Below are 13814 nucleotides of genomic sequence, written 5' to 3'. Positions count from 1 at the left end.
TTTTCATGATAACTGTCCAAAAAGCAGACTGTTTTGGCTCTTAGCAACACAAAAATTGCCAACTGGAATGACAAATATCTGCTATCAAATAAAAAAGAAGGAGGTGTTGGAGAAAGACTAAGATCTCCATATACTTGACACTGATGTTCCCAAGACAGGTATTACCTGTGTTATGGCACAGGTGTGCTATTCTGACCTTCAGATTTTGATTCAGAACATAAAGATTTCATTTGGTATGTTAATAATGTCAAGGGGACATGAATTGAGATATTGCAGACAGGGAAGACTTCATAAAGTAGGAATCTTTGCTAATGGGAGTAAGCTAACTGTACAGCAAAGCATTTAGTCAACGTGTGTCATCAGTGTTTCCACTTTAGGTCCCTGGATAGCTTAAAATCCACAACTTAGTAATTTCAGCCATCTTCTCTGTGTGTGTGTGCATAGTGGCATTGTTCAGTTTTCTTATATTTCTCCTCAGGCACTGAAAATCTTAGGGGTTTGTCACATTGAATAACCCTGCTGGATGTTCCTAGTAAAAATTCTTTTTTCCAAGGAATGTACTGATTACTGTGTTGTTTGCTAGCAACAGTCAGCTCTGTTGGTGCTGATTACAGTGAGCTACTTGATCCATGGGTGACATTGACTGGAGATGACAAGAAGCATCAATGCCAGGACCATCCAAAGGCTCAGAGCCGCCTTTGCCATCTCCAGGAGACAGACCTTTGCAATGCATAGTGTCAGTCACTCCAAGGAAACACTGCAAAAAGCCTGTGAGAGCAAAATAGCAAGTTTCTTCCTAGGAAGCAGAAGTAGTTGAAGGCTTTCATCTCTCTCCTTGGGTCACATTAAAGGGAGGAGAGGCTAAAGTCTGCTATGGAACCACTCTTCCCTCCTCAGTGATAAACATCTCATAATTATCTGAAGGTAAAGCAGAAGACTGAAACTGAAAAGCTAAAGAACATAAATTTTATTGTTTTAGAAATTTTATTTTACTGAGTACTCAGGAGGATACTCAATCTGCAGGAGTTGAGCCCAGCAGCAAATGACAATCCAAAGTCCCCCAAATACTGAAGACCTACCCAATCTCCAGTCTGTAAAGTGAGATGGGGTTAAAAAATTTCCCTGAAAAGTCATGATTTGTGCATGTCGCTGTATTATATTAAATGCTTCCCTCTAATCATGTATCTGTGACACATGGTTTCTCCTATAGGAAGTGCCATAAGTTCATTCCAGATGGCATATTTTAGTATATTTTACTAATATTAAAAATTATGTTCACATTATCATTAGTTTAAAAAACTGGGTAGATGTAGCAGGTTTAAATAGTGTATTTTCTGATGGCAATAGCTAATGGGATCTCCTGACAGAAACATGTTTTCATGTTAAAAACCATGTGTATTTCATATCCTGCATATGGAAAGAAGAGCAGCAATATCTGCATTCCATGTTATTAATTACCTGTGCATTCTCAGTGGAAAGCTGACTAACAAATGCTGAAGTGCTGCGCTAAAGTAATTTCCTCTATAAAAAGCCTGTTCTGAGCTTGCAAAGAGTAATAACTGAAAATATTTCTTGTAATGCATTGTGGTAGAAGAAGATTAGGATGTGTAACAAAACACCACTTCTTGCACGGATATATGCAGTACAGCAATGAAGGACAATAATGTAAAGGTGCTTAAAATTGTTTGAATGTGACTCTTTTTTTCTGCTAGATAGGTTGGTTTATGTAGATAATCTATATTTCCACTGCTCATTATCAGTAGTTTTTATTAAATGGGAAATAATTTCTGCATAATTATTAACTTGTGCTCCAAATAGAGATTAGAGCATGTTTTTTAACATCACCAGTTTTGAATAGAAACTTCAAATTTTCTCAACATGTGCCTTCATTATGCCTTTGCACTGACATATGAACAAGAGTCACAGAGGCCAGCCTGATTTGAGATAGGTTCAGATAGATCACCATTCCCTTGGTCACCCGGCACCAGTGCTACACAGCTGCACCAGGAAACTGAGGCAGCTCTGGTCCAGCTGCTGGTGCCAAAGTGTGTCTGTGACAGATGACACATGAAGTAGACCAAGATATGACATCTGAACAGCTTTTGAAATAGCTTTTGACACACTTGTTATTCTGATGACTGAGCAGAGACAGCAATCAGGCCTTCTGAATTACATGCATTTGGAAAAAGATTGTTAAGGGCTGAATTCCTGCCTCTTGTAGTTCTGAAAGTTCTTCTTGTCTGTTCTCCCAGGCTAATACATAGGAGATGACTGCTCAACACATTGCTTACCTCCTGACATTATACATTTGAAGAACACATATTAATTCCAAGGAGAATCTGATGGCAAAGTGGAATTTGGGCACAAACTGGGGACAAATTTGGGCACAGCACCAGCCTCTCTTTGTACTATGCTGATTTACGATGATTCTTCAAAACTTCTGTGATATATAGAAGAGGAAGTCACTGTAGCCAAACCTTAACATTGGCACAGGAATGGCAAGAATTTATTCTGTCATAGGCTTCTTTCACATTTTAAATCTTATAGGGAATTTTGTCACTGAATGTTGGAAATCCAGGATATGTAAGTGTGCATTAAACAGAGAAGAATTCAAATCCAAGTGCCAGTGGTGTCTTACAGTCTTTAGCACTGGAATGCAGCACTTACACACCTAATAAAAGAAATAAATTGATGTGAAGTGAGGAAAAAATAGGAAGTAAATGTGACTTTATAGTGACAGTCCCGCAAAATAAGGTTCGTAGAGAAGCCCCACTATCATTGATGCCTGATACAACCCTCTGCTCCCATAAATACTTTCAATGAATATGTCTTCTCTTTTCATTGCATCTGAAGGGTTATAAAAGCCAAGAAAATTTTTGTGTGTAAAAAGTGGAAATAAAACACCTACATGCAGAAACTTAATTCTTCCTAGCAGGGTTTTTGCATTCAGGTAAAGTATGGAGCAGTATTCTATTAGTTGTCTCACACCACAACCTGTTTCTGAATACCGGTAGAAGAAATGCAGTAGAAAACAATTAAAATGGTATTTTCAAATGTAACTTGGGTTTGAATACATACTAGAATGTATTGAAAACCTTCACTTTGCGGATAAGGGAAATCACTTTATTTAGATTCTGTAGAAATTTCAGTTGTTTTTAAAATGTGGGATATCTCAAACAACTCAGTTTTGGACTGATTTGTTATGGTGGGGTTGTTTGTCAGAGACATAACAGATGACACAACTTTCGAAGATCTTTGTGACAAACAGCCTTGAGTTTATTCTCACAGTTCCTTTTATAGGAGCTTCACCTTACATAGGTGATTGGTTGAGGTCATAGCACCATCCAGCTCTCTGGCCAATGATACATCTGCATTTAGGGCTGAATGACGTTGGCTGAGGTCCTTGTGTGGATTTGAATCCAACATAGGGACTTGTCTTTACTCCTAGGCTGAGTTTGGGGGGCCGCTTCAGGTCAGTTGCAATGTGACCCTGATCTTTCTAAGTGATCAGTATTTTGAGTCTATTACTGGCATATGCGCACAACTAAATGTTTATGAAAATCTTTGCCCTTACGCAAGTATATGTTTCTATCATTCAAGTGGACTTTTTTTGATGTCATCTTTTGCTCTGTAGCTAAGAGACACATGAAATGTCTCCCCACTGGCCACTCCTCTTTCATTGAAATTGCTGGACATCACTCTCCTGATACTTAGTTTCTCTGAGGATTTCATTCTGGAATCCAGATTATGATACCAATTTATTTGGGTTAATGATTTGATTAACTCAGGACTAATTCCCTTGATTGCAAAGCGATTAGCCATTTCATGAAATACAATAGTTTCACCATGTGTTCCTTTAAACAAGCTAAAATACTCTTTATTACTGGTTATCACAAATCATGAAGATCTTTCACTGTTTCTACAGTCTTTATTGAGTTAAATTCATTTTTTCCCAGGGAAAGTAATTAATCTTTACTTTTCTGAATAATGTGTGGAATAAACAGAAGCAATTACATTCTCTCAGAATAATTATTATTATTTAGCAATTGTTATTAATACCCAAAGTATTTTTTTTCTAAAAACTCTACTTACATTCTTTTTATTGTTATGTGCAACCTTGCAAAGACTCAATTATTTTTCTAGTCTTTTTAAAACCTGATGGAGTAAACTCTTCTGTACAGAGTGTTACCTATTGCTAATCTGTAAGACAGAAAGGTCACATCTGCATTTCCATATTGCATCCTTAAAAAAAAAATCAATGGTATTCAAGGATCTGTGAAAAGGGAGCCCAGAAAGTTGCTAGGCAGGCATTATTTGCTTCCTATATTCAGCAATATAGTAAAAGGTCCAGTCTGACTAGATCCAGCTGTATTACAATGGAGACATCAGTTGGCTACAGTTGACAGACAGCTTGGATAGCTGTTCCTCACTGTTTTACATTTATTAGCTGTTGTTTACAAAATGAAAGGCTGGTGTCTGGCTGTGTCTTATTTTGGATGTTGTAAAAATTTAGTAGTCTCAGGCACTGGCCAAATATTCAGTGTGAACATAACTTTTAAATGGTTGACATTTTTAAACTAGTGGGGTGAAAGGCAATAATTACTCTCCAGAAGAGCATATGGGGATAAATCCCTGCAAAAAAAGAAAGCCATCAGAACTTTAAGAGTTATAATCATAAAAGACAAAGACATAAACCAGGAGTAGCTTCAAACAGGAAATTAAAGACAATTGCAAACCATCAGAAGAAAGTGTTTTATAAATAGTCATCCAGTGGAAATGGCAGCACAAATTCTGACTATTTTCAAATAAAATATGCATGTGTTTCCTGCATATCAAATCCTGCTAATAAATAGGAATATAAGATGTATTTGCTTCCAAAATTCAGTAGCTGTTTAAAGTTTAAGTGATGACCCAAACTCTGAATATCTGCCACTTTATGGAGACAAGCACTTTGCATCTACACAGACCACCTGAGGCTGATGGGCCTCCTCACATGTGCATTGAGATCATCAGTGGGTCAAGACCATAGTGCTCAACTGGCATTGTTTGAGACAAAACCCCCAACAAACTAGAAGACTTTTATTAGGAAAAAAATCAGTCTAGGAGCTGAATCCAAATCCCCTAATAGGCTCAGTAAATGTTAAAGTTATACATTTATTTTTGTTTTTGCATGGATAGGTAAGTCATTACCTGTTTAAAAAGATTTAATTATTTTATCACTTTTAAAAAATGTATCTATTATGTATTTATTTTGCAGGACAGTATAACCTGCCAGATCCAAAAGCTTGGGAGAGGCAAGGCTGCTGTCCCTGTGTCCAACCAGCAGTGCGGCTGGAGATGGGTTTCCAGAAGGTAGAAGCACATAGAATGTATGTACACACCACATACCTGTCAAGGAGGTGGTGTGAGGACTCCAGACAGACAGACACACAGACACAGCCTACACTGGGGGTGTCATTCCACTCCCCTCTCCATTGGAGTAGGATGGGGGTCAATGAGTGACCAAATATGCACATTTGTGGATGCGATGTGTCCCTCTGACAGCTCCCTTAGACCCTGAGTCTGACCAGCCACCATCCCTTGATCCCAGTCTCCCAAGCTGCTAATATCAACTGCTAACAACGCCTGAGGTTTCAGCATTACATGGGCTGCTGCGTGTTACATGCACACAAACACACATACACACACACATGCAAATGCACGTGCACACAGAGCTGGCTGGGACTCCTCTATCCCCATAGCCAAACCCCTTGTGCTCTTGCCCTTGGAGGACCCCACTCCCATTACTCCTGTCCACTTCACCAGCCAAGTTTGTCATCCAACATGATCCTCACTGGTGCTTGCACACCCACTCCCACTAGGGCTGCCGCACCACAGATGTAGGGGCCAATTCACCCTCTGACTCCAGCTGCTGCATTCAGACTCCATATGTATGCACATACATGTGCACGTACACACAGACACACTCATATGTAAACATGGAATTGTAAGTGTGACAAAGCAAGGAAGGACTCTGGTGAGCAGCTGGGGACAGGGCATGGCTGACAAGCCCGCTCACTGGCCAACTTCTCACCTATCATTAGCCCTCTTTGCCTCCTCTCTCCTCATTTTCCTCTTCTGGTCTTCCCCAAATCACCTCAGCCTCTGATCCTTTCTCAAACATCTCATACTAAATCCTGTGAAACCCCAAGTTCCTCTTCCCTTGAGTGAAAAACGTGTTCCCAACCCTTTGCAGCAGCCCCAGTCAGAATCATAGAATGATAGAATCATTAAAGCTGGAAAAGACCTTCAAGGTCATTGAGTCCAACCTTTGACCAAACACCACCATGTTAACTAGACCAATGCACTAAGTGCCACATCTAGTAGTTTCTCAAACACTTTCAGGGATGATGACGCCACCACTTCCCTGGCCATCTGATGCTGAAGTATATTCCACTTAACTACCCTTTTAGTGAAGAAATTCTTCCTGATGTCCAACCTGAACTTTGCCCAGTGCAGCTTGAGGCTATGACCTCTTATGCAATAGCTAGTTGATTGCAGAAAAAGAGACTGATTCGCACCTCTCTACAATCTCCTTTCAAATAGTTTTAAAGAGTGAAAAAAATCTTCCTTGAGCCTCCTTTTCTCCAAACTAAACACCCCAATTCCCTCAGCCTCTCTTGGTGAGGTGTCATGGTGAGCTCTTCTGCCAGCTCCCTCAGTTTCCTTGGAGGAATCCATCCAGTCCCACAGAATTGTGAGGGCTAAGTGCCACAGGAGATCATGAATGATTTCCTCTGTCCTGCTCCCTGCCCCTGCTGACCTGCTTAGAGGGCTGGTTGCCCTGGGGATATCTGGTCTTACTGCTAAAGGCTTGGCAGGCATTAGGCCTAAGGCTAAGAAGGCACTAGGCCTTTTCCTTATGCTTGGTTACAATGTTCTGCCCTGGGTCCAATAAAGGATAGTGTTTTCATTGGCACTTTTGTTGTTGAGGTGTTTACAACCACACAGTTGGATTTTTTTTTCACAGCAGAGGCCAGATTAAGTTCTAGATCATCTTTTCCCTTTCTTATTTTCTCTCTACATGACCTAGAAACCCTCCTTGCACTCTCCTTGAGATGTCTGCCACTTCATGCAGAGCTCATAGATTCTTTCCCCCCAAGTTACTGCTAAAGCTGTCTGTTCAGCAAGCCTGGTCTTCTTCCCTGCCAGCTCACCTGTTGGCACATGGGGATGGCCTGCTTCTCCACCTTTAATATTTTCTTCCTAAAGTATGTCCAGCCTTCCTGGACCCCTTTGTTATTAAATGCTGTTTCCCAGGAGACTCTCTGAACCAGTGCCCTGAACAGGGCAAGGTCCACCTTCTGGAAGTCAAAGGTCCAAGTATTTTGCTGATTTTCTTCCTTACTTCTCCAAGAATCCAAAACTCTGTGATTGATTCCATGGTCAGTGTGCCCAAATGAGCTCTGACCACCACATGTCCCAAAGCCCTTCTCTGATTATGAGCAGCAGGTCTGGCACAGGGCATTCCCTGGTAGGCTCCCCTACCAGCTGTGTGTGGTTACCTTCCACTCTCTCCAGGAACCTCCTCTCCACTGTGTAGAGTTTCTTGTAGACATTGGGCAAGTTAAAGTCTCCCACAAGAAGAGGGGCCAGCGATCATGAAACACCCACTGACAGAATATTTCACTTCATCCTGGCTGGGTGTCTGTGACAGACTCCCAGCAGGATCTCTGCCTTGTTGGCCATCCCTCTGACTGTCACCCACAGGCACCCAGCCTTATCCCCGCTGTCCCTGAGCTCTGTGCAGCCAAAACCCTCCCCAGCGTACAGAGCTGCCCCGCAGCCCCTCCTTCCTCACCTGTCCCTTCTGAGGAGCTTGCAGCCATCCACTGCAGCCCTCCAGGGATCCCACACATTCCCGTGGTGGTAACCACATCACAGCTCCCTGCTGCCAGTGGCTTCCATTGTTTGTTACCCATGCTGGGTGCTCTGGGGCAGGTGCACTTCAGCTGGGCTGTCCACGCCACCCCCAACACAGGCCTGGCACCCCAGGCTCATCTCTAGCTAGCCTGATCTAGTCCCTTTCCCCCTTTAAAGCTGCTCAGTCAGTGCTGCCAGCTCATGGCCTAGAATATTTCCCCCCTTTCATACAGGTGAACCCCACCTGTCTGCATCAGGCCTGGTGCCATAGGAACCATCCCATGGTCAAAACAGCCAAAATTCCCTCAGTGACACCAATTTGTAAGAGAGAGTGACAAGCAAGGCCTGGAGGTGCTCCTGATGGCTAGTGATGGAGTTTCTTACTTGATGCAGACAGGAGGGTTAACAGGCCCTGTGACAGCCCTGGGAGGGCCATTGCAAGGTGGTTGGTTTCTCAGGAAGCTTTGTTTTGAGTTTCTACCTGCCATCTTGCCACTGGGCTCCTCACTGGGCTTGTGCTATGGGTCTCTGATGGATTGGTGCAGCCAGGACAGGATATTATCCAGGGTGTCCCTCTCCTGCTGTTGTTACCCTGTGCACTTTGGTGGGTGAGCAAACGAGCTTTTTGGTGTGGCCCAGTAAAATCATTTCAGTAATCAGATCTTTGCAATGTTCCATACATAAAGAAAGCAAGTACCAGCAAAAATTTGATGACTTTTATCTTTCAACTCATGTGCCTGTGAACATCGCAGGGCAGTGCAAGGAAGCGACTTGTTGCATTGAAGTCTTTCATCTTTGCTTGCAAGAAAGCAAGAAAGGGTGACAAAAGAAGGAGAAAATGCTTTCATTTTTTCCAGCGTTACCAGCTCTGGTAAGTCTCCCATTAGTTCTTCCATACTGTCTCATTGCTGCTTTTTAAGAATTGACTCTCTTGGCATCCTTTACTATTGCCTGAGAAGAAGAGAATGGTAGTTAATAAATATTCAACCTGGGGAAAAATTGTCTGCATGACTTATAAACTGGAAAGTGCGGGTTGAGCAGGCAAGGTTGATAAAAGACTTAAAACCCATTAAAACAAGATGACATTTGACAAAGTCAGTCCTATTGGTAGCTCTAGTCCTATGAAGGAAAAAGGAAATCAGTTCTGTTCCCTTCAATTTTTCTTCTGCTTTCTAAGTACCTGAGATAAAAGGAAGGTAGAGATTGCTTGCTTATTTCATGCTGGCTTTGTAATGATGATTTTAAATTAATACTTAAATTATTATTTTTAAACTATGTTAAACAGTATTATCTTTGAAAGTAAACATGTATTTCCACAAGAGTAACAATTACTTATGTTGAATATGTTCTTTTCCATGGCATTACAATAATTCTGCTTCAAGGGTATTTTTTAAAAGATTGTTAATATTTAAATTTTTCATATATAAATGGAAGCATATGTCATCATTAAACAAGTTATCACATTTTGAGATCTTAGATTAAAAAAAATTAATTTTAAGCAGAATGGGCTTTAGTTGTATATAAGTAAGCCAATTAAACTTTATATATACTGCTTTACAGACAGCTTTTTTTTTTTCATATTTCAAAATTATATGTGCTCCTGAACATTTCAAGTAAGTACTATTGTTTCTTTGGGACATCTAATTACAAGTGTAGTTTATCCCATAGAGAAGTGTAAATTTAATTTATTCTTTACGTTCTATTCCTAACTTGCTTGGATACTTGGCATAGGAAAAGCATATTTACTGTAGGGGTCCTGAATTAAAAACTCTGAATGTTCAAGGCTAAAATTGCTATGTTTTCTATTTTTAAATCCACCCAAGCTCATATAAACACACTCACATGTCTTAACTGGTGGGTTTTGGTGATAATTCATAGCAATTTTGTACTTCTAGAATGTCTCAGCTTCAGAAGACAGTCTTCCTCCCTGCAAATTATGGATCATAGATCCATGGCAAGGGGTTGGACTAGATGATCTTTGAAAGTACTCTGCATCTGATTCTGTGACTAAACCTGATTTAGACTTTGCAGTCTAAATCTGATTCTGTGATTATTCATTTACCTTCACAGCTTTTTGCATAAAAGCCTTGATGCTGCAAATCTCCGGTTCACTCTTAACTTGCATGATTGATGATCTCATTAGCATTGGTTAGCTTTCAATGACAGCGCCTTGACAGTGATAATTATTTCTTAGCAGCTTAACTTAGTGATAAGGCCTTACGTACTTTTAAAAAACTTAATGTTTATTATAAATCTCAATGTTTAAATACAAATTCTTCTTTCTACATGCTGTTCAATTTTGTGACATATTGGTTCCATTGTAATGTGGCATTAAACACATATCACTAGGACACTTTACCGTGCAGCCCCCATGTTAATACCTTTTCTGTCATCTTGCAGATGATGACAGTATTTTCTGCTGCCCTTACAATCAGTTGCACAGCTGATTGGAAAAGGTAGCAGCACAGGAAATGTGAGTCCACATAGTCTGATTGTGAGCAATAGTTCATTCTGACTCTGTTCACTAAGCAGCTGTACAGGTGAGACCCTTAAGAGTCGGATGCCTAGCACATCCGACAGGCATGGAAGGCACAGATAGATACACATCAGGCTACATGAGGTCTGCCTTGAGGCTGACCCTGAAGAAAACATGATTAGGAAGGGTAATAAATAGCAGAAGCAAACCAAGGAAAGCACAATTACCTCCATTGCCAGTTTCCCCAGCATACTGTAATAGAAACTCAGCAGCCAGCCAGAGGCACCATGTGAGGAATTAATATGGAAGAGACTGATGTGTTCTAATTGAAGTTTAGCAGACCAGTAGCCATGGGGTTACCACTTCACAGAATATGAGTAGATATGATAACGGAGAGGAGACTCATGATCACAATGTTGTTATTCTGCTTGTTGCTTTGTAAGCAGTCTCTTGAACTACTTATCAAACAGCTATGTTATTCTTCCACTTACTTATGGTAAGTCACCATAATTTCTTGAATTTAAGAGTGATATTTCTTTTTTGTCAATGTATTTGATAGTGCTTTTGGGGATTTAAAAACCACTAATTAATAGATACCCAGCAAGAAGCAAAACAATATTATGCTTTCAAATTCAGGCTGAGTGGACACAAACAACAATTTAAAGAACATTTTTAAAAGTAAATTATTGTACATGCTCTGTCTGTAATGCACAGATTTTGATCTTAAAATTTAATGAACACTTGACATTCTTTTCATAATGGAGGTCCAGGGTGCCCACACATCAAAAAAGCAGGGGTTTTTTGGCTTAAAGGTAACAGAAGTTACATCAACCAACTGTTGCTGTAATACATGTACTCTATATAGAGAGTGGACAATTAGCTATTTTTCACATACTTCCAGAGATTACAAAAAAAGTGCTCAGAGCTGCACAATCAACCACAGCTGGATTGTGATATTCAAAGGCAAACCACATTTTGTTAATAAAAGGCACAAGGGCCTTGAAGGTATGTGGTCTCAGGATAATCTTTTAAGTGTACTCATAGGTTAATCAGTAACCATTTGAGCAGGATACGCTGGAAATAAGCACATGCTGTACTTTGGAAGGCATTAAATGCTGAAAAGGTGAAGAGGTGGAGCAAAGTACAATTGGGCAATGCTTCACAGGTAAACTTCTATTCAGAGGACAATGCTTTTACAAGATATATTTAACCCCTTGGAGGTATAACCAGCCTGGACTTACAAAACTTCTGCATTTACAGATGAACTAGTGTGATTAGTAGGTGCTTTATTTGCGACCTTAGTTTGGGCGTCTTTCTAGTTGAACCTGACAAAAAGGCCAGATTCATAGCTCTCATATGAGGTACAGTAAAACACAGGTGAGTGTGTTTGATGTAATAATATGATTTCTGAAAACAGTGAACTTCACATAGAGAAGACCAGTACTTAAATTCTCCCCTAATGTTAGTTCATTTTTGCACTTTTTCTTTTCCTGGGAAAGGTGTAGATAGTACGTAGTAGTTCAAAGAAATAGGATGTTATTAACCTTTGGAGAAAATCTTACTTTTAAGTTCCTTATGAGCACTGTCCATTATCTTGGGCTCATTTGGTTTTCTGCTTTTTTTTTTTAATTGGAAACTAAAAATCTACGGAAAATCTAGTTTTTGTTACCATTCACTAGAAAAGTGATGAGATTCTGTCTGGAAAATTTGTTACAAGGAAATATAGCAAAGAAGGTTTTAACTTAAGACCTAGCAAAGAAATATCAATGGAAAACATTGCCAAGATGCAATAAACACAGGCTGGAGAAATGTGAAGCACCTTAATTGCTTTATGCATTTCAGAGGCCACGAAACGACTTAAAAATCTACTTGAGTACCATGACTTATAACCCTATGGAGACATCTTCTAAAGAAAAAGCTACATATAAAAACAAGGAAATTTATAAAACTGTCCTGGTGTTTACTTCCTCCCTGTTTTAAGAATATGTGTTGAAGGTGTCTAAAGGAAAACTTTTCCATTTGAATAGTGACTGAATTGATACACTGATGGCGATTATGCTTGGTTTCTTGAGACAACAACAAAGGTATGCGGGAAAAAAATCAGGACAGATCCCTTAAGGCATGACACATTCATTGTGAGTCATGCAGTGTGCATTTATGTATCTGGTCTCTGCTGAATGAGAGACCTGACTATCTTGTAATACCAGCCACCTGTCTGCCACAGATCTGAATTTTGGACATCAGGTCCCAGAGCACCTATTTCTTTTGTAATCAGTGACAAGGGTCAGGCCATCCACATTGCAATAACAACCCCTCCTTTAATTTTTTCTAGAAAAAATGAGCTAAAAATTTATCCTTACTTTCATGTTGATATGGATGAGATAGAAACACAAGAATGATTTTCTATCAGAGTAAGGGAAATGATGCAAGGAGGAGCCTGGAGTATGTTGTCTCTGAAAGTTGCTCAGAAGTGAATGTTCTAAGCCTCCATCTAACAGCTGTGGTTAAAAGGTGATTTGAGGTATAATTTTGGCTGCAAACCTCGCTGAAAAAAAATAATTAAAGAGGCTTAAGTTATTCCCCTGTTTTATGTGGGGGCAATGAATACTCTTGAGTCTTGCATTTGCAGACCTCTTTTTGCCAAGAGGATCTTTCACTCAGAAATATCTCGCGACATTAAGTAAGATCTTTGTCTTGCCCCTGTCTGTCAAGATAACTTCTTGACACAGTATCAGTCAAACATCTGAATGTTTTCAGCAAGAGAGTTCTGGTGATCTGCTTAAACCAAAGGCACATGTGACAAATAGGCGGTGTTGTGAAGGACAGGTAGAGATCACATGGTCTTCCCTGGCTAAAGAATGGAATCTCCAAATGAGAAGTGAATTTTTGCAAATGTGACGTAACTGAATACAGAAATATTTAGGCATCAATTGTTGTTGCTTTGTATTATTAATATTTTTCTAGTGATAGCTATTAAGGACCGCTTGGCACCAAACTTCACAAAATTCCCATGACTTTGTAATTTTAACAATTTCTAGTAAACTTGACACATACTATTCCAATAAAGGTCAGAAACTTCTTTTGTTTCAGGAGAAATATATCTAGAAGGTGGTTATTTTTCAGCATTCAGTAACAGGCTATATTTACGCTGAAATAAGAATGGCACATTTCAGGGATGTTTCAAGCATCCTCTAATAAATACAGTTAAAGGAGTGGGAAGTCTTAGAGGTATTTCAGAAAATTATCTTGAGTTCTGTTACTTTTCAACTTAAAATTGTAGAATTATAGAATATCCTGAGTTGGAAGGAATCCATCAGGATCATCAAGTCTAACTCCTGGCCCAGCACAGGACACCCCAAGGATCACACTATGTGCCAGAGAGCATTGTCCAAATGTGTCATGAAATCTGTCAGGCTTGGTGCTGTAACCACTTTTT

The sequence above is a fragment of the Fringilla coelebs genome (assembly GCF_963513975.1).
Source record: "Fringilla coelebs genome assembly, chromosome: Z".
Classification (NCBI taxonomy): domain Eukaryota; kingdom Metazoa; phylum Chordata; class Aves; order Passeriformes; family Fringillidae; genus Fringilla; species Fringilla coelebs.
This window is presented reverse-complemented; position numbering follows the sequence as displayed.